Here is a 22,709-nt window from a genome sequence, read left to right as displayed (position 1 = left end):
GGTGGTGGGGGGGGGGGGGGGGCGGGGGGGGGGGGGGGGGGGGGGGCGATGCCAGGGGGGGTACATGTGACCCGGGGAACATTTTGCAACAAGGAGTAGTTTGTTTGTTTTTTTGGCGCCATTATCATTTTGTCAGTGTGCGTTCGGCAACTATTTACTTGGATCCAGCAACTCTCAGGCTTACTAATAATAAAGTTGTGAACAAATATGTCTGCCTTGTCATTTTGGGAGCCACGCTTGAACTGTGTCTCACCCCTCTGCTGCTGAGATGATAAATACAGTAAATAACTCCAACACCTTTGTTACTGTTTTTATGATGCTCTGGACACTCATCACCCACAGAATACATGCAACAAAAAGTATAAACTCAAAGCGAGATAATACCTGCCCCTCTTTTCCTCTTTCACTTTAAGGAATTTTTTTAATTTGTCTTTTAGTTTGTCAAAGCACAATTTTGACATTTTTTTATATGTTGTAAATACAGAAGTAATGTTTAGTAAATGTTTGGACTCTGTTCTTTCCTAACAAAATATATTCACCTCCTCAGTCCTCCGCTGCTGTTTTTATAATGCTATGGATGCATTTCACCCACAGGATGCATGCAACAAAAAGTATAAGCTCAAAGTGAGAGTGACGCCTGCCCCCTCATTCATCTTTCGCATTGACAATTTTTTTTTTTGTTTTATCCATGAGTTTGTCAAAGCAAAATTTTTACTTTTTTTTATTTGTTGTAAATACATAAGTAATGTTTAATAAATGTTAGGACTCTATTCTTTGCTAACAAAATATATTTTATGTCATTAAACAATTAGTCAGATTCTTGTTCTGGGCTGCTCGCTCTTGCGCTCTTTGCGACTTCTCTGCTGTTGCTACACTGAAGACCAAGTCCAGGTCCAGCTAAACATTGACCAGGAGCTGAGAGTTGCAGGATCATGCTTCATACCCCGCTTTGAAAAGCTGTGCACTGCAAAACATGCTCATTGTAGCCATTGATCGTTGGTTACGTATTGTAACCCCAGATTCTATGAGTGTAAGCATAGCCCTTTAAAAGTTGTCGCTATTGGGTTTACCCGCGCGTAATGCGCCAAACACTGAAAACTTCTAGTCCACGCCCACCTGCTGTGTGGGCCCCACCCGATCAGTTATAAATTGTATCTGGACCGTAGATCAACTCCCAAAGGCATACTCTTTTTTTTCAGCCTTTTGAGAGCCAGTGGGGCCCAGTTTTTATAGGGCTACGCTTACACTCATAGAATCTGGGGTTACAATATGTAACCAACGTTCTATTTCGTGTAAGCTACGCCCTTTAAAAGCTGTCGCTATTGGGTTTAAAGGGCAGAGCAAGATATGGTCCATGCCTCACTGGGTCTGTCCGAGAACCATCAAAAACACCCTGATATCCGCCTAAACCTCTTTCTTTATGCAAGCGTAATGACGCACCATTGATCCATGTACCTGGGGCGTACTGGATTACAGATGTGCAGCGTCTGTGCCTGATCTTAATTGAAGGAATGTTTATTCATATCAGGCAATAGAGGAATAAGAAAAGGAAAATTTTCCAATGAGGAAGAAGGAATTTTCCTGTTTGAACGAGTAATCGTAGAAAAGGCCCACTAATAATGACAGAGCAAGGCTGTGTTGTTTTATTGTTTGTTGATTTTATTTTATTTTTTTGTTGTGTGATTGTGAAAAATCACTTTGACATAACTCTGAGAACTGAATGAGTCAGTGAAGAGCTGGAGACATCTCGTAAATAAAAACAGATGAAAGGGATTGGTGATGACCATGAAGCCACAGAGCAGATGTCCTGCACATACACCCCTCTGTGCAGAGCTGTGGAGGTAGAAATCCCTCTGGTGGGATGAGCCCTGAGTCCTTCAGGTAGTTGAAGGCCAGAAGAACTATAAGCTTGCAAAATAGTTTCACATAACCAATGTGACAGACGCTGGGAAGATAAAGGCTGACCCTGTGATTGTTCTCTGCTGAGCTCCCGTCTCCTTGAATTCTGAGACAAGAAGGAGCGACGGACAGACCTGACAAGTAGCTCACTCTTTTAGCTGATGTCAGAGCTAATACTAAGGCTGTTTTGAGCGACAGATACTTCAAGGGTATCTGGTCCAGAGGCTCGAACTGATTTTTAGTGAGTGCACTGAGAACGAAGACTAAATCCCACTGTGGGTGCCAGGGCGCGTGTCACTGGCCTGAGCCGGCGCACACCTTTCAGAAACAGTTTTGTTAAAGGGTGATTGAAAACAGTTCCATCGTTGAAACCTTCATGACAGGAAGAGATTGCTGCAGCATAAGTTTAAATTGTGCTGAAAGCTCAATTTCTGTCCAATAGCAGCTGCAGGTAGGACAAAATGTAGCCCAGGGGACATGAAGTCGGGTCCACCTCCTTTTCTAAGCACCATTGTTGAAAAGCAGCCCATTTTGAAGCGTAAACAGTCGTAGTGGATTTTGCGCGTGTCCCCTGATTGGTACATATTATGTCTTTGGAAAACCCGAATTGCCCCTTTTCCACTGTCACGGTACGGGTCGGATATTTCCGGTTTGATGCGTGTTTGACGTCTTTTCCACTGTTCCTGGGACCGGCTCGCCTCCCTAAATTCTGGCCCGGCTTCTCAAGGGGTCCAAGCGAGCCGTGACGTCAGAAACACTGTCGGTCACTGATTGGTCAGGGGAGGAGTCTGTGGAGTCTTTCCAAACAACCCGATCCGCCATTTTTTCTCTACCGCTTGCCATTAGCGATAACACGAGGAGTGTATCTTTTAGTATTTTGAAGCTATACAACAACAATAATGTCAAAGTTGTGGTCAAATGCAGAAGTGCAGGTGTTGTTGTGCTTGGTGGCAGAAGAAAAAAGTCAAAGCGAGCTAGATGGAGGATTGGAGGGTGGTTTGGACACGGCCACTGCTCTACTTGAATCATTTATAGAAGATGGTGAGTGTTTTCTAACTTTAAACATATTGTAAGTTACTCATCCCATCGGTTCTGAACATATTTTTAACTAACAAAAGAGGCTGATGCCATAATAGGACAACATCAATGCTACGATGCTAAGCTAATTTGCATAAACGCTAACTGTCCTCCGGTCCCATTTCTCACTGTATTTTATCCAGAACGTATTTCAGCGCGTGACGGTTCGTCTCTAAACTCCACATTAAACCCTCCAAGCCTCCCGGCTCCTGCTCCTGCTCCATCAGAGGAGTCTACACCTGACAGAGCTCCATCACAGCCCAGCTGCACCTCACAGAGCAGCACAACGCTGCAGCTTCTGTGCTCAGTAAGAACAGATGCAACATGTTCCACATCACTTTATTTGTGCCGATAAGGACTTGATTTTATTTTATTTTTAAAGTAAAAAAATAAAATGTTGAATAAATACTGAAGTGGGATGAAATTATGTACATTGTACACAGGGTCCCAGTTACAGACAACAAAATGTAAAATAAAAACAGTAATAAGATCTAAGATATGAATTAAGAAAAATATCAACTAAGAAACATCTACTAATAAAACACTAAGCACTAATAGCAGTAAACAATCAAAACAATACGTCAAACAGCAACATGAACTTGAGTTTGTCCAGCCTCATGAATATCTAACCAGGATAATGATGTTGCTGCTGATCTGTTTCATGTTGCTGCTGATCTGTTTCATGTTGCTGCTGATCTGGTTCATGTTGCTTCTGATCTGGTTCATGTTGCTGCTGATCTGTTTCATGTTGATGTGTTCATTCGTGCTCATCTGTTCACACAGACTCATGTCCGTGCTGCTGTTCAACGTATTGTGTTTAATGTTTTTATGCTATTAGTGCTTAGCATATTTTTAGTTGATATTTTTCTTAGTTCATATCTTAGATCTTATTACTGTTTTTATTTTACATTTTATTGTTGGATGTAACTGGGACCCTGTATACATAATTTTGATCCACCACATGTACCACATGTGGTGCGAATGACAATAAAGAATATCTGTATCTGTATAATACTTTCTGATTCATATATCCATTATTATTATATTATTTTCATTATTTTTAAATCAATTTATTTTTCATTTTCTTATTTGATCAGTTTATTATTATTAATATATCTATTATAGCTGTTAGCTGCACCTTTCTTTGTTTTCTGCATTTATTCAAAAACAGTATGTAGCTTGAATTAACCACCTTTTTCTTCTTTCTAGTGAAGAGAAAGAGAAAAGAGTCCAGTAAAGAAAAGTCTTATTTCATCACTGAATGAACATGAAGAACTGAACCGGACACAGCAGGAACAACACTTGTGTCTTCTTCTGGATGAAGCCCGTGAGATGAGGGACACACAGATACACAATCATTAGTTGGACGCAGTAGTTTTTATTTTTCTACATTTTTCACTTCTTACTTTTCCTAATAAACAATTTTTTTCTTAAGTGGTGTCCTTGAACATTAAATTTCCTAAACAAATTTTACAATGTTAAGTTCATATAATGTTTTTTTAAATTCATACTGGAAGTTGAGAAGAATTTCCAGTTGCATTTGATCTTTAATGGATCTAAGAAAAGAATACCAGAATCTGCTCAACTGTTATTATGTTATAAATTTTTTGGTTCTAGGATGAAGTGAGACAAAAACAGTCAACAATTCAGAAAAGACAGTTATCACTTATCAGTTATTAATCAGTTATCAGTTATCTTTTAGCAGTTATGGTTTATCGGCTGTACAACTGTGGCCCGAGAGATTCAACTGAAAGTCCTGGTGCACCTTTTATTTGAACCTGCAGAGATTTGAACAGCTGATCTGAAGCAAACAGGCAGGAGTTCACCTGAACTGACCACTCCTGCTGTTTGATGGTCTCCTCCTTCACCATCCATCCATCATCCATCCATCCATCCATCCATCCATCCATCCATCCATCCATCCATCCATCCATCCATCCATCATCTTCTGCTTCAGGGTTGTGGGAGCAGCATCTTCACCAGGGAGGCACAGACATCAACATCCACCTCTTCAGCTCTTCTAGGACCCCATGGTGTTCACAGACCAACTGACTATTTATTAATTAATATCCTGATGCTGCTCAATAATCCAGGTAGAAAAATCTAAAAAGTTAAGTCTGGTCCTCTGGACATTAACAAAACAAACAATACAGTTTATAATAAATAAACAATAAATGTTTTTTGTTTGTTTGTTTTGTTTTTGAATATCCAGAGGACCAGATTGAACTTTTTTAGATTAATAAGTAATACATTTATGTTTTTAAATTTAATGAAAGACAAACCTTTAAAATTTAAGGACAAAATTTATTCCAATTGTTTTCAAGTCTGTATCTTATTGTAAAAGCAGTTTCAAACATTACAGCACAGTGGGATGTTTGGCAATTTTAACATGAACCTTGTGCATATCTGTAAATAATAAAAGTGAAGATATTTTTAATACATCTTTATTATAAAAATCTATACTAAAATGGAAAACACATGGGTTTAAAGCAGCAGGAAGGCAGTAAGGTAGGATTATGAATCAGGTTTAAAAGTTACAGTTCATGAGGTACTCCATTAGAACATGACATCTCTTCCACAACACCTTGAGACAAAACCTTCAGGGTGTTCTTCTTCTATCTAATACGTTTAGTGGTGGCTAGTAAGTAGCTTAAGGGAGCACTACCACCACCAGGTGGTAAGACGAGTTGGATTCTAGTCCCCGCCTACAGAGCCGGTCCAGAAGTGTAAATGGAAACACAACAGACCCGAGCCGAGCTGAACCGATCCGAACTGACCTGATCCGCACTGTGACAGTGGAAAAGGGGCATAAGCGTTCTCGTTCAGCGGCCAGACCCAAAGGGGCTGACCTATTATAAGGGGGCTTCTGATTGCTCCTCCCACCTGCAGGAGCACGTCCTCTCTCCACGGCAACTTCCACGGTTGACCCGTGAAGGACGGCTGTGGTTGAGTGGTTAGAGCAGTCGTCCTCCAATGCAAGAGTTGGGGGTTCGAACCCCACAGCAGTCACATGCCGAAGTGTCCCTGGGCAAGACACTGAACCCCTTGTTGCCTCCGATGTGTGTGACTGACTGTGGCTAGGATGCATGAGAGAAGCGGAGGTGCTCTATTCACACAAGCAGAGCTGTTGGTCAGGCTACTTCTTGTTGTGCCATTAACTCTAAAATAGTTATTGAAGCAGGTGTTACTTATGTAGGTAAAACTAAATGTTAAACAGCCTGTTAAAATACACCAGCATGCAGGAAATGGCATGTACTTTATTCAAAATTTTCTGGGGGAGGACACCCAGACCCTGCCAGCAGTGTAACCACCCCCCCCCCCCCCCAATTCACATAAAAAAAGCATTGGTGTCAAAAAAACTTCTGACACCAATGTTCGCCACATTGTCCAAGCCAAGAGCCATTGTCAGCACTGGGGGCTAAAAGCGCGCCTAAAGGGCAGATTCTAGAATTGCCCCTGATGTAAGCTTATAATTACATGATTTTAATAATAATAGGTCGAGATCTAAAGTGGGCCACTATGAGGCATGAAACTCCAGGGCTGAAAATGAGTCCCACACCAGCCCTGTGAGAGGGTCGTTCAATGATGAATTTGTAGAAAACCGACAGATCCAGAATAGGCCCTTTTCACATGACGTCAGACAACTTCCTTTTTGACTTGATGCTGTGGATCATTACTTCCGGGTCTATTCTCCCTCGGGAGACCTGTCTGGAAACTTCACAGAATTTCATTCCTTCAACCTTTATTTATAAAGTTTATATTACAAGATATAGCACAAAGTAAGGTAATAAAAACAGTATTTATGTGTTTGTTAGCTGTGGTAACGTTATCCATCATTGCAGCAACTTTAGCCACAGTAGCTAAAATATACAACACGGGCTGTCAGTGCTCTAACGTTTAAATGTTTACTAGCTATATTATCGTTAATAAAAACAGTATTTATGTGTTAGTTAGCTGTGGTAACGTTATCCATCATTATCAATTTACAATTCTGTAACTGTGTAAGGAAACAGCCTCCGAGTGTAAAGTAAGCTAACAGCAACAGCTAGATAAACTTTACACTGCTGCTGCCTGTCAGTGTTGTAAACATTAAAATGTTTATCTATTAATGTAAAATCTCTGACATCTTCCAACACTGTTGTTTAGAATAGCATTTTAATAATAATAATAATAATAATAATGTCATCACAATGTCAGCACTGTATGTTTCCATACAATGGCGAAATTAGTCTCTGCATTTAACCCATCCACCACCAGGTGGTGCAGTGGGCAGCTATTGAAAGCGCCCGGGGGACATTTTGGGGATGAGACGTGCTGCCCAGAGACGTCACGTGATGTGCAGTGACTGGGGATCGAACCTGGGACTTTCGGGTCCCAAGCCGGCTGCCCTGCCTCTACACCATCTCGGCCCCCGATTAAAATTATTTAAAAATTAATTAAAAACTATATGTCAAACCATTTCCATGTTCTGATGATTAATAATTTCTCTTTTTGTTTTGTTGAATGAATGAAATTCCGTGAAGTTTCCAGACAGGTCTCCCAAGGGAGAATAGACCCGGAAGTTCTGATTCAAAGCATCAAGTCAAAAAGGAAGTTGTCTGACGTCATTGTGAAAAGGGCCTATTGGTCTGAGGCATCCCGACTTCTTCAGAACCAGGAAGTACCGGGAGTAAAAACCGGCTTCCTCCTCTCCCGGGGGAACTCTGGAAATCACGTCTTTTTCCAGAAGCTTCATCAGCTCTGATTGAAGGATTACACCTTGTTCTGGGGATGTGAGATAGGATTCTAACACTCCGTGGAATTTGGTGGTGTTTTTGCAAACTGTAGAGTGTAACCCTTGTGAATTAAACGATACAACCATTTGTTCAATGTGCATGTTTTCTGCTACGCCGCGCTGCGCACCGAAAGTGGGAGCACGTGAATGTTTTGTTTCGTACGGGAGAACTATAATTGAGCCTCTACTACTATCGTATCCTGTGTGTGTGTGCGTGTGTGTGTGTGTGGGGGGGGGGGGCTTCGCCCACACTGACCCATGGGAGGCTGGCATGAAAAGGTCTGTTTATCAGCTCCTATGTAACGGTTCTTACAATGTTCCCTGGCCGTGCCCAAATGGGGAGTAGAACCGGCGTTAGCGGGTGAACAAAACAAGCGCCGCTTCAGTGGAAGTTCACCTTCAGCGCTCACTTCTGTCGGCTGGTCAGGAAAAAAAGATGGATAACCCCTGGGTAAAGCTCTCGCTATAACTGGAGGTTCATGATTTTTACCTGAGTGTGTGGGAACAGAAAGGTCCCTGTGTTGTTTGGGTTTAAACTTTATGTTAAACATCTTACCATTATGTGTTTTCTGACAGCTGCCCTCAGTGCTCGCCTCCTCTGACAGGCAAAGAGGTGGGGTTGATAGGTGAGTGGAGGAGTCTCGGAGCGCAGCCCCTCCACCTCCTGTTTGTGTGTCATTACACCAAAACTGTTTTCCTTTTTGTTTATCTTTGAACGGTTGCCTCAGGCTAACCTTTTCATTACTTGTGTAAGATGTGCTTACAGAAAACGGAACGGATGAATTCAGCCTGTCTGAATGAAAAACTCTGTTTTTGAGAAAGGTCTTTTATTTTTCAATTTAAAAACGCTGTTCATCTCAGCAGACACACACCCCTCAAAACGTTGGTTACGTACTGTAACCCCAGATTCTATGAGTATAAGCGTAGCCCTTTAAGGCTGTCGCTGATGGGTTATCCTGTTAACTTCCGGTAAGATGGCGCCCGTGTACATGGCTTGCAATCCACTTCTGCTGATGGTGTTCGGATTATTTTTGTTTTTTGTATTCCTCATCAATGACATCAGCTCTCTGCTGGTGTATGACAGACAACAACTTTTGGATCTTCGTTTTTCTGGCACTGATGTCGCTTATCTGGACCATTATCAGTGTACCTCTGGACCCCCCCCCCCCTCCTCCCCCCCTGCTGGCGGACGTGCCAGCTTACCTTCGCTGCGCTTCTCACCTGCCTGCCCGGAGATCTCGCTTCAGACGCCGGGGAAAACGTGCTGGTCAGCTGGTGAAGCTGAAAGCTCTGCACGCTGCATCTTCCTCTCCAGCTGGCGGTCATGGTCTCCAGCTTCCCGTGTGCCCGGACCAGGTAACCAGCGGGAGTTGTCAGCCGTTGCGCAGCCCGGACCGACCTGGAGGGGATGTTATTGAAAACCTGCGGCCATTAGCGCGCGCTAACTCCACCACTGCTGGCTCTACTTTGGACAATATCCGGATGTGTTTGGTCAACGCAAGATCTGTTACCAACAAAACTTTTATCCTCAGGGATTACTTTCAAGAGCACGATCTGGACTTTTTCTGCATCACAGAGACTTGGATGTCTCCGGGTGAGTCCAGTGCCTTGATGGAATTACTGCCACCTAAAAGTCTGTGTTTTAACGCCCCGCGGCCATCAGGCCGGCGCGGTGGTGGATTATTAACAATATTCAAATCAACTTTTGACTGTAAACAACTGCCCATCCCAGTTTCCCGTGCCAGCTTTGAGCTGAGCGTCTTTGAACTCGGACATTCCCCTGCTACCGTCCACCTCGTTCTAAGGACTTCATAAATGAGTTTTCTGACTTCTTAGCTGAAATCACACCAAAATATGAGCATCTTTTCATTATTGGGGACTTTAATTTGCATGTGTGCGTTCCTGAGAAGCCCTTGGTTAAGGACTTTTTAGATCTATTGGACTCATTTAATTTAACTCAGCATGTAAACAGTCCCACCCAAGAGCGTGGACATACACTGGACCTTGTTTTAACTCATGATATGACTGTTAGTAATCTTGTTATTGGTAATAATGTTTTTTCAGACCACATGCCAGTCCGGTTTGAGTTCACCCTCCCCCATCTAACTCCTAAGTCCTGCATTCCTGCACGTCGCACCCGGACCATTAACCACTTCACTGCCACACGTTTCATAGATGTTTATAACTCTGAAATGATCATTCAGCCCCCAGTGTTTCTCACCACCACTGAGGAGCTGACATCCCAGTTCAGCTCTGTCTGCTTAAAGACTCTGGATCATGTTGCACCTGTTAAAACTAAAAAATCAAAACTCAGAGCAGAACCTTGGCTGAGTGACGTCACCAAGGCCGCTAGGCAGCAATGTAGGAGGGCGGAACGAAAGTGGAGGAAAGACAGGCTGCAGGTCTCTTTTCAAATACTTAAAGAGAGTTGGCGCTGTTATCAGAAAACAGTAAAAGCTGCAAAATCAAAATTCTTCCCTGATATAATTACCTCAAACACACACAACCCACGTGTCCTCTTCTCCACCCTAAACTCTGTTCTCCACCTCACTGAACCATCACCTCTGGAAGCCTCGACTGAGCTGTGCGACAACTTCCTACATTTCTTTGTGGAAAAAATTGTGACTACCAGGGCTCTCATTTCCCCTCCAACTCATGAACCATCCATCCCACCTCAATCTGTAGCTTCTTTTGACCATTTTGAACCCATCACTCTATCTTCTCTAGAGCAGGTCATGTGCAGCTTGAAACCTTCTGGCTCCCCCTTTGATGTGGTCCCCCCTCGACTACTAAAGGAGGTTTTTCCTACTCTAGGTCCGTCCATTCTTGCCATAGTATACAGTAGTTTATCCACTGGCATGGTGCCAAAAACCTTTAAACATGCTGCCGTCCAGCCTCTCCTGAAAAAAACAAACCTTGATCCCTCACTCGTTTCCAACTTCCGGCCTGTCTCCAAACTCCCATGTGTCTCTAAAGTACTGGAGAAAATAGTCGAGTCCCAGTTGAAGTGCTTCCTGGAGGATCACGCCATCTTAGAGCTTTTCCAATCTGGCTTTAAACCTCTCTACAGCACTGAAACTGCCCTGCTGAAGGTCTTTAACGACATCTTCAGATTCACAGATACCGGTGATTCTGTGCTGCTTGTCCTGTTGGACCTCACAGCCGCCTTTGACACCATCGACCATGAGATCCTCATTGCTAGGTTGGAGCAGTGGGTAGGCGTCACAGGATCAGCCCTCAATTGGTTCAGATCTTACCTCACTGACAGATCCTTTTGTGTCTCCATCAAGGATTTTAGTTCCGCAGAGGCAGAGCTTAAATGGGGGGTTCCGCAGGGGTCCATCCTGGGTCCCCTCCTATTCTCTTTATACCTGCTGCCGCTTGGTGCTATTTTCCAGAAACACAACATGCCCTTCCACTTCTATGCCGATGACTGTCAAATTTACTTCCCCCTAAGACACAATGGTACATGCTCTATTCAACCGCTGCTCAACTGCCTGGCTGACATCAGGGACTGGATGGCTTTAAATGTATTAAGTTTCAATGAAAAGAAGTCTGAAGTCATGTTGTTCCCTCCCAACGAGACGATCACAAACCACTGCATCGACCTTTCCGCTCTAACTCTGTCAGAAAAACAAAGAGTCACTAATCTGGGCGTGATAATGGACCCTTCCCTGAAACTTAACAATCATGTAAACATGATTGTTAAATCATGTTTCTTCCAACTGAGGCGGCTGTCTAAACTGAAGCCCATATTGTCCAAAAAGAACCTGGAGACAGTAATACATGCATTCATTACATCTAGGCTTGATTACTGCAATTCGCTCCTGTTTGGTATCAGTCAGACCTCCATTGCACGACTACAACTGGTCCAGAATGCAGCAGCCTGATTTTTAACCAGTACAGGCAAAAGAGAGCACATTACACCAGTTTTGGCTTCACTGCACTGGTTACTGGTTCACTTTCGAATCCAGTTCAAAATACTCATGTATGTCTACAAATCATTGAACAGTGTCACCCCCCCCTCCCCCCATCTCTCTGATTTGCTACAACCGTATGTCCCACCATGCTCCCTGAGTTCAGCGGACCAGTATCTCCTCACAGTTCCAGGAACTCGTCTTAAGCGCAGAGGTGACAGGGCCTTCTCTGTAGCAGTACCAAGACTCTGGAACGAGTTACCTCTGCTTGTCAGACAGGCCCCCTCCCTCTCGGTTTTCAAGTCCCGTTTAAAAACCCACTACTATTCAATAGCTTTCAACACAAGATGATCTGTGTTTTGATCCTGTATGCTCTACACTGGTTTGTCGTCATTATCCGCATCGTTTTTTTGTCTATATTCTGATTTACCTCATTTTGTATTTTGCTTTGTTTGTTACCTGTTGTTTTGTCTGTACAGCACTTTGGTTGGCCTTGTTGCTGTTTTAAGTGCTTTATAAATAAAGTGGTATGGTATGGTTATGTGAAGCATTACACTGAAAAAATTTAGTCCACGCCCACCTGCTGTGTGGGCCCCACCCGGTCCATATAAATTACGTTAAGAGCGGGTAATCGGCTCCCAAATAGCTTTTACTTCAGCCACTTAGGAGCCAGTGAGGCCCGACGCTTAAAGGGCTACGCTTATACTCATAGAATCTGCGGTTACAGTACGTAACCAACGTTCTATTTTGTATAAGCTTCGTCCTTTAAGGCAGTCGCTGATGGGTTAAGGGCGAAGCAGATGTGCTCCTCGCCTCACTGGATCCATTCGAAGACCATATGAAGCAGAAGCTTGCCCAAAAAAACATCTTGTCACTCAGCTCCCCATGTGCGTAATTACGCATTGTGTAATTGTGTGCCATGCACAGACGCATATTGTGTAACTATGCGTTCTGAATGCATGAATGCCCCGGAAAAAAATTAAACGGGGAGGGAAAACTTGCTGAAAAGAGCCATGAACCAACCGGTTATGGCTGAACAGTATGAACAGATTAATAATAACAGGAGAGCTGATTATAATCAAATGAACTGATTTGTAACAATAATCATGAACTGATTAGTGACAATAGAACCAAAATAACAATCACAACTTGTGACTGATACCAACATCTCACACTATATTGCATGCAGACCGATGTGAATTAAACGGAGTTCCATGAAACAATATTCATTCTGTAAAACACTAAGGACAGAATGTGTCATGGAACGGGCCGTCACATCACGTAGATAAAAGCGAATGAATGAGGAGGGTGTTGACCACGCGGCCGCAGTGCAAAATGTCCTGCATTGACTTACCATTATGCAAGGCAGTCAAAGATGCAGTACCCCTGGTCGAGTGTGCTCTGAGGTTGACAGGAGGCTCTAAATCTGATGCTCTGTAGGCTTCAGAAAAGGCCTCACACAGCCAATGTGACAGGTCCTGCGTGGATAACGGGCGACCTACAGATGCATCTCTATAATGCACAAACAAATGTTGAGTTTGACGCATTGCAGCTACGCGTGTTATGTAACACGTCAACGCCCGCACTGGACAGAGAAGATGGAAAAACGCCTCTTCTTCTGATTTGTGGGGGGAAGGGAAAAACCCCTCCAACGATATCACCCTTGATTTAAAAGAGCTTGTGATGTTTTAGCCATAAAGCTGGATTTGGTCTTAAATCAGCTGAGCTGCCGTCAGCCTGAATTCTAAGACATGACGGAGCGACAGAGAAGGCAGATAATCACTCACCCTCTTAGCGGATGTTAAAGCCAGCAGCAGGGCTGTTTTAAGAGACAAGAATGTAATTGGGACCTGATCTAGAGGCTCAAATGGAGCTTTGATCAGGGCTCGCAGGACTAGTGTTAAAACCCACTGTGGAACAAGTGGGTGAAACAGACCTGCGTCTCTCTACACCTTTTAGAAAATGCTTCATCAGCGGATGATTAAAGGCTGTTCTGTCTCCGAGCCCTTCGTGGCTGGAAGAGATGACTGCAGCGTACGTTTTAATCGTGCTGAACGCCAAATTTCTGTCCATCAGCGGCTGTAGAAAGGACAACATGCCACCTAGTGGACATGAGATGGCCTCTACACCTTTCTCTGTACACCAGCGCTGAAAAACTATCCACTTTGATGTGTACAGCGCTGTGGTAGATGCAGCACGTGAATCCTGGATTGTGCGCACTACATCCTGTGGGAGACCCATCCTCTCCAAGCGGATCCGCTCAGCGGCCAGACCCACAGGTGCTGGCCTATTTCTGGGTAACTCCTGATCGCTCCTCCTGCCTGGGGGAGAGCATCCTCCCTCCATGGCAGTGTCCACGGGCGCCCCGACAGCAGGCGTTGCAGGACTGGGAACCATGGTGCGTTCACGCGCTCGGGGTCACCAGGAGAGCTGTCAATCCCTCCTCCTGAACTCGGTTCAGGAACTGTAAAATCAGAGGAGGTGGAGGAAATGCGTACAGAAGCGTTTTGGGACATGGGCTGTGGGCAAACGCATCAACCCCAGCGGTGGTTCGTCTCACGGGCTCAGAGAAGACCATAGTTGACACTTAGTGTTTTCTCGTGTCGCAAACAGGTCCACAGCTGCTTTGCCAAATTTCTGCCACGTCTGAATCCTCAGGTCTGGATGGAGAGTCCAGTCCCCGTGACGTGGACCACCCCTGGACATCACATCTGCCCCTTTGTTCAGAACACCTGGTATGTAAACTGCTCTGATGGAGAGCAGATTTTGGTGAGCCCAACACAGTAGCTTTCACGCAATGTGTAACATCTGGGCTGAGCGCACACACACCCCCCCCCCCCCCCCCCGCCGGTTTATGTACGCAGCAGTCACCTTGTTGTCTGTGTGAATCAAAACGTGTTGATTCTGCAGCACAGGAGCAAAGTGTTGAATCACGTTCAGCACCGTGTGACACTCCAAAACATTTATGTGGGCAGATGTGTGATGGGGCCACAGCGCCCCTACTGCTTGAGATAGGCATGCCCCCCCCCCCCAGCCTGACAGCAACGCGTCCGTGAAGACTGGCACGTGTGACGTGGGTCTGCTGACGGGGGGCCCCCTCCGACAGAACCAGGGTGTTTCCCCAGTGTCAGAGGTCTGCTCTCACGGAGGGAGGAACGGTGATCATCCGTCTCTTTTGTTTTTCTGGCTCCACATGCAGACGCGCAAACCACCTCTGGAGGCGTCTCATGTGTAATAAACCCAGCGGGACAACTGTGTGAGCTGATGACATCATTCCTAACAGCTTCATGATGGAAAACAGCTGTTACCACTCTGCCAGGTCTTACGTGACAGAGCTGGTCTTTTAAAGTGTCAATTCTTGTTTGTGATAAACGAGCCCTCATGGTGATTGAGTTAGCTCCACTCCCAGATAAACAATTGTCTGGGCCAGGAAAATCGAGCTTTTCTTCCAATTTATGGCGAAGCCCAGATTTAACAGGTGTAATGTCAACACCTGAGCCTGCATCACTGCTTCCTATCTGGAGCGTGACAGCAGCAGCAGGTCGTCCAGGTAAAACAAAACTCAATGTGGCAGCTGATGACGCCGTGGGGTTGCGCGTTTGACACCACTGCGGTGAAAACGCGTGTTGCTCCTGCCACGTGCGGTGTCCTGCGTTGGGTTCACTTTGAGATCTCGCATCTATGCCGCCATGAGCGGGCGAGCGCTGCGAAGCTGTGAGTGCGACTTCATCTACGCCGTGCCGTTTGAGTGAAGACTGCGAGCCCCGTGGGAGCACACGTTTTCTCTGGTGGGACGTGCGCCACTCTCGCTGGAAGCGAGACTCGTCACTGGGTTCGCTCAGCTGTCTCACGCTTATGCTGCCATGAGCGGCCGAGCGCTAAGACGCGGTGGATGAAGGCTGCCTGCGCCGCGGCGGCACGTGTTTGCTTCGATTCAGCGTGTGTCGCTCTCACTGAGAACAAAGGTCCTCCACCGACCCGACCTGCGGTCCCACATTTATGTTGATGTGGGCCGGCGAACGCCGGGGAGCTACGTGTGCACTATCATTAACGCAACGCCGTTTGGGTGAAGGCTGTTTGCGTCGCGTGAGTGCGCGTTTGACACCGCTTGGGTGAGGATCGTGCAGCTCGGGTTGACAATGAGTTATTTTGCTTACCATTGTGACGTGTGAGCGTCTCGTCATGTCTTGGAGCAACGGTGAGTTTAAAAAGCCCTTATTAAAGATACCGTCTCGTTATGTGTGGAGGGTGTGTGCGCGGCCGCTGTGAGTCCATCCGAGCTTACAGACTGGCTAGAAACAGACACTTGATCATTGAATGATTGTGAATGAATGTTTATTCAACATTTGTGTCATATTTACACACACCCTCTGCAGACCATCATTCTGAATCTTTTCCCCCATGAGCTCTGGGATTCGTTGGCCCAGGGCGCCGTCTGCTGGGGGTCTCTGGGAAAAACGTTGGATACTCTGTTGCCGGGATGAAGAGGGCCGGACGGGCTGAAGCTCAGCGAGATGGCCGTGGAACTGTCTTGCCACCGGCTCATTTCGTGAGCTGACAAACTGGCTAAAAATGGACACTTTCATCATTAAATTATGTTTTACTCCAAACTCGTGTCACCTACACCCATTCTCTGCCACAACCGTCATTTGCTCTGCCATTTGTTGTCCTAGAGCGCCATCTGTTGGCGGTCTCAGGGAAACGCTGAAAAACTCCGTCCTCCGGCTGTGATGCGGGCCAGCAGACAGCAAAGAGGCGCACTGGTTGGGGGTGACGTCAGCTGCTCTGCAGACGGAGTGTTGTCTCCTCCCGCCTCTGAAAAAGTACGCCAACAGCGTAATGTGTTGTTCGCTGCGGCCGTCTGGAACGCATGCTGGTGAGCTCAGTCGAAGATCGGTGTCACCATCTGGATTTCGCTAACCGGAGGCGCGGGACGCTAGTCCACCTGGACATCTTGCTCCGATGAAGCCTCCATCAGGCTCGGCTCCAGGGGCACTGAGGGAAAAACCGCTCGGTGAAAACCCCTCTGCTCTGGTGATGGGCGCGGGCTGTGGGAACTGGGCCCCCAATCTACCAGGAAAAACCGGCTGTGGCCTGGTCCCGTAGGACGCCCTGTTGGAAAAAACGAGGCTAGATGGGGTCAGGACGGTGAGCTGGAAAAGGAGTCTAGAAAAAGAACCCTCCCACCAGATCATCCGAATTGGCGGGAAAAGACGCGGGACGTAAAAAAGGTCCCTTCATGTCAGCCACTCCTGGGTTACGCGGGCAACCCCAGAGGGTGCCGTCGGCCGGGAGCGGTGTGAACGCCGATGCGAAACGAGGTGGGATAAGGTGAGCATTCGCTCAGCCCCCCTCCACCGACACTACGCTCTCCAGGAGGGAATGAGCCGCGGGGGGGCGGTGCTGACGCTGCCTGTCCCAGAGGAACCATCCGATTCGCTCCGGGGGTCTGCGATAAGAGGAAAATTACAAGATGGCGTTGTCCAGCGTGTAGCAACATGTCACTGAGAAATACTCCTTGGCGCTTACCTTGAAACAAGACTGCTCATCAGCTTCTCCTCGGGGAGGAGAGCTCACCGGGACGAGCGGAGGTCGACGTGACGGGCCAAGCATTCTTAACAAAGGTTGGTCATCTACACAACTTTCCTTCTTCGTTCTTCTGACAGTGCTATTAGCTCGCTAAAGAAAAATGGGAGCCGATTACCCGCTCTTAACGTAATTTATACGGACCGGGTGGGGTCCACACAGCAGGTGGGCGTGGACTAATTTTTTTCAGTGTAATGCTTCGCATAACGGGATAACCCATCAGCGACAGCCTTAAAGGGCGAAGCTTATACGAAATAAAACATCTCTCCTGCAGCCAGGTGTTGGAACAGGGTGGGAAACTGCTCGGGGTATGGTCACGTGACTCTGCACCTGTTCCAGGGTGTCGGATGAGGACTGCAGTTGGTTCAGGACTGACTGAAAATGAGGTCCGAAGAGACCGTCTGAGGACACGGGACCTTCCAGGATTTTTTTTTATGTCTTCTAGGATGGACGGAGACAGTTTCAAGCACATCTGTCTCTGCAGCAATGTTGCCCAGGATGAGATGCGGGCGGAGCAAGCTGCAAGTGCTGCACACAGGTTGGTGATTGTGTCCGCAGTTGTGTTGATCTAGTCCAAATCTGCGGAGTATGGGTTCGGTTCCTTTGCCTCCTTAGCTATGCTAAGGGTTAGCATAGCAATGTTTTTGGTTGCTGCTCCCACCTGCGATGAGCACTGATGGATTCTGTCCATCAGCTTTGCGGTGAGCTGGTCAACGGAGGATAGCGGGGTGATACGTCGGCCAACGTATTTTACTGCTCTCACCCCGAAAACAGCCGACACACTGGGTTCTAGGGGAGGGACGGTGAGCAAACCCTGGTCCGTGAGCCCTTCTGAACTGTAGCCCAGGTTCTGATCTGCACAGGACAGAAATAAAAACGCTCACTGAAAACTACCAGAAAAGTTCTGCATTTTCACCGGGACCTACACTCTGCAGGAGAGGGCTACAAAAGCGTCTCTCCGAATAGCATGGATTCACCAGCACTCCTAACATTTTCCCCAAAACAGGAGAGTTCCTGAAGTTTCATCACATTGATGAAGATCCCCCTCTGTTGGGAGAAGACTTGTGGGAAGTGCTTCAGGAGTACACATTAACAGGTATCTTGCCATCATCCTGCCGACAAGCTGTTCTTTCCCTACTTCCCAAAAAAGAAGACTTGAATTTGTTAAAGAACCGGAGACCCATCTCCCTTCTCTGTGTGGACTACAAGTTATTTTCTAAAGTACTCTCAGATAGGCTGAAGAACTTTCTTGATTTTATCGTACACAGAGATCAATCATATTGTGTAACTGACAGATCTATCATGGACAATCTTTTTCTTTTAAGAGATTTATTTGATATGTGTAAACTCTATGAAATTGATGTGGGTATTATTTCTTTAGATCAGGAGAAGGCCTTTGATAGGGTTGATTATTGTTTTCTCTTTTCTACATTAAGAGCATTTGGGTTTGGTGAAGGGTTTATTTCTTTATTGGGTTTATTATATAATGAAGTGTTTTGTGTTGTTAAAGTAGGAGGAGGATTAAGTTGTACCGTCAAGGTGCAGAGAGGCATTCGACAAGGGTGCCCTATTTCTGGACAGTTGTATTCTATTGATGTTGAACCCCTTTTACACAAAGTACGTTCTACTCTTACCGGTGTTTTTTTCCAGGTTTGTCTATTCATCCAGGTTTAGTAGTTTCTGCTTATGCTAATGATATAAACATTTTTATCAAAAACCAAGATGATGTTATAGGTCTGTAACACTGCTTGGAACTTTATGAAAAAGCTTCTTCAGCTAAAGTGAACTGGGATAAAAGCTCGACTTTAAAAGTTGGTCCATGGATGAATAACAATCTGCCAATATTACCGGGCAATATCCAGTGAGTTAACCAAGGTTTAAAATTATCGGGTGTTTATTTGGGGACAGATACTTTTGTGGAGAAAAATTGGGAGGGTGTCATGGAGAGAGTGTGTGCCAGATTAGCTAAATGGAAATGTCTGCTGCCTCTGCTGTCTTACAGGAGAATGGTTCTGGTAGTTAATAAATTGGTTGCTTAGGCCCTCTGGCTTAAAATGACTGTTCTAACACCACCATCTTCTCTCATACAACATATCCAAAGGACTCTAGTGGATTTCTTCTGGTCTGGACGGCATTGGGTGAGAGCTGCAGCCTTGTACCTGCCAGTGGAGGAGGGAGGACAAGGACTCATAGACATAACCTCATGGATCACAGCTTTCAGGCTTCAAACATTGCAGAAGCTGTTATGTGGTGTTGGACTACCGTGGCTGGATACTGTGTGGCTTCTGCTAAGAAAAGCAGGACGTATTGGCTATGATAAACATATCTTCCTGTTGTAACAAAGATCTTTGGACCTAACAGGTCTCACACCATTTTACCAATCAGTTTTAAATGCTTGGCAGATCCTCACCTTTGAGAGAAAGACTGATATGACACCTGGGATGTGGGTTTTAGAGGAACCGCTGTTTGAAAACAGTTTCTTCTCGTCAAAGCTTCTCTCATCTGTTATGTTGAGATCTAAGATGAGAGAAGCGGGCTGTGTGAAGCTGGGTCATCTAATGAAGCTGCTGTGATCCTCTCCTTCACCCGGTCCAGGAAGCGCCACACCAGCCTGGCAGACCGGACTCCAAGCAGCGAAAGCACCTCCCGGACGCTGGAGAAGTCCGGACCGGCCGTCTCCACCAGCCGCCTCAGAGTCACCGTCCCAGACCCGCACAGCACCCCTGACAGACCTGGTACCGTGCTATCGGACACGTCTAGCCTTGCACCACAGATTAGCGGTTCCTCTAAAAGCCAATGCAGAGACTTATACGTTCTTGATCTGTTTGGGTTAAAAAAGGAAAACAGTTTAAAAACACTGGTAAAACTGGGGTAACCCCTTTAACTTTAAAAGGCTAACGTTGGTCAGAAACAGAGCAGCATCCAGCCCCAACCCGCTCGCGCGTCTAAGAATGCAGCTGGCCACGTCCCTCCACACATTGTCAGGAGGTCCCGCCAGGTATTTCTGGAGGAACTGTAATCGAAACGTTGCCGTTCTGCTGGCCAGGTGGACAAGGCCCTGTCCCCCCTCCTCTCTCGGTAAAAACAGCACAGACTGCGGCACCCAATGTCGATCTTTCCAAAAGAACTCCACCATCTCAGACTGGATCTTTACCAACAGGCCTGGAGGTGGGTCTAAAACACAAAGTTTGTGCCACAGTTGTGATGCAACCAGGTTGTTTAAAACCAGCACTCTGCCTCTGTAGGACATTTGAGTGTGTAGCTATTTCCATTTTTCTAATTTGCTCCTGACCTTTTGTTCCACATTTTCCCAGTTTTTTTGCACTTGAGCTTTATCCCCTAGATGGATGCCGAGGTATTTAAGCCCGTCTCTCTTCCACGGGAGGTTTTGAGGGAGAACTGGGAGCCCTTCAGGCCACTCATCCACGGCGAAGGCTGTGCTCTTTACCCAGTTCACCCTCGCAGCAGCCAGGGTGGAAAAACTCTCGGTGAGCTCACTTAGCCTGTCGGCATCTTGTTGGTTTTTTATAAACACAACAACGTCATCAGCATAGGCGGATAAAACTATGTTACTGTTAAAACCAGGTAAAACTAAACCACAAACACTCGAACGGATCTTTTTAAGGAGGGGTTCCAGGGAGAGCGCATAGAGCATTCCAGAGAGCGCACAGCCCTGCCGAACACCCCTATACACCTTAAAAGGAGCGCACAGGCTACCGTTGACTTTCAGCACACTCTCAATGTTACTGTACAGCACCTGGATCTTGGCTATGAAACCAGTGCTGAACCCGAACCCCTCCATGGTTTCCCAGAGGAAGCTGTGCTCAACGCGGTCGAAAGCCTTTTCTTGGTCAAGTGAGACCAACGCTGTGTTCAGACCCAATGAACTGGAGAGTTCCAAAACATCTCGAATCAGGTAGATATTATCTACCATGGACCTGCTGGGGATGCAATAAGTCTGGTCTTGATGGATGACCTGTTCCATTGCTTCTCTCATCCTGGTTGCCAGGACCTTGGGGAGGATTTTGTAGTCGGTGCAGAGAAGGGACACCGGGCGCCAATTCTTCATCTCCTGCAGGTTCCCTTTTTTGGGCAGGAGGGTGACGACCGCTCTGCGGCACGACAGCGGGAGCAAACCAGTGGTCAGGCTTTCACTGAAGACATGGAGCAGATCCTCTGCCAGGATGTCCCAGTAGGCCTTATAAAACTCCACAGTGAGTCCGTCGACGCCGGGAGCTTTCTGGCCTTGCATGTTTTGGAGGGCTGTGTGGAGCTCCTGAAGCCCAAGGGGGCGCTCCAGGTCGACGTTAGTCTCCTCAGAGACCTGGGGTAGTCCGCTGCAGAACTCCCTGAACAGCTCGTCGTTCCTCTCGTATTCGCTTTTGAATAACGAGGAGTAAAACTCCACGGCCCTCCTCCTGATCTGGCTCGGCTCGCTCAGCTGCTGCCCGGTGTCCGACAACAGAGAGTGGATGAGTTTTCTCTGCCCGTGCTTCCTCTCCAGGCTGAAGAAGAAGCGGGAAGGTGCATCCATCTCTGTGATGTTCTGCATCCGGGACCTGACCAATGCACCCTGGACTTTTGCGTCCAGCAGGTTTGTTAAAACTAACCTTTTAGATTTGAGGGCTTCAATGTGCTCTCGATTTCCTGTGGTTTCACTGAGGTGCTCTAGTTCCACTATATCAGTCTCCAGATCTTTGATAGATCTTGTGATGTTGCGAGTAACATTGAGCGTGTGCTGTTGACACAGCTGTTTTATTTGTACTTTCCCGTGGTCCCACCACTGTTGCAGACAAGTAAAATCTCCCTTCCTCTGTCTAAAAACCTTCATAAAATAACTCAAAATCTCTTTAAAACTACGGTCATAAGTTAAAACGGAGTTAAAATGCCAGTAGGCGCTCCTAGGTAAAATGTTTCTGATAAAAACACTACCTAAAACCAGCGAATGATCCGTAAAAGCTACTGGTAAAATCTGACAGGCTTTAAACACATTAAAATGATGTTTAAAACAATAAAACCGGTCAAGGCGAGCCAAAGAAATTAGATTCTCTTTACAGTGGGACCACGTGTACTGTCTGGAGCCTGCGTGCATCCTCCTCCATACATCCAGCAGGCCATGAGACGAGACCAGCTGCCGCAGAGCGCGCTGGGCTGCTGGATGAGGCTCTGCATGATTGCGGTCTAAAAACTCGTTTTCAGTACAATTAAAATCCCCTCCTATAAAAACATAATCTACAAACCCACAATCTCCCAACCTTTCCCCAATTTTTTCTAAAAAAATGTTGTTTCTCTGCATTGGCAGTGGGAGCATAAATATTAATAAAAATTACATTAAAATGTTCAAACCCGGCTTTGACTAAAAGACACCTTCCCTGAACAATGTGTTGCACCTCTATGTGGCTGGGAGTAAAAGCTTTAGAGAAGAGGAGTCCCACTCCTGCACTCTGGGAGGTGCC

Source organism: Nematolebias whitei, chromosome 11, assembly GCF_014905685.2.
Source record: "Nematolebias whitei isolate Nwh7 chromosome 11, NemWhi1, whole genome shotgun sequence".
In the NCBI taxonomy this organism is placed as follows: Eukaryota; Metazoa; Chordata; class Actinopteri; order Cyprinodontiformes; family Rivulidae; genus Nematolebias; species Nematolebias whitei.
This window is presented reverse-complemented; position numbering follows the sequence as displayed.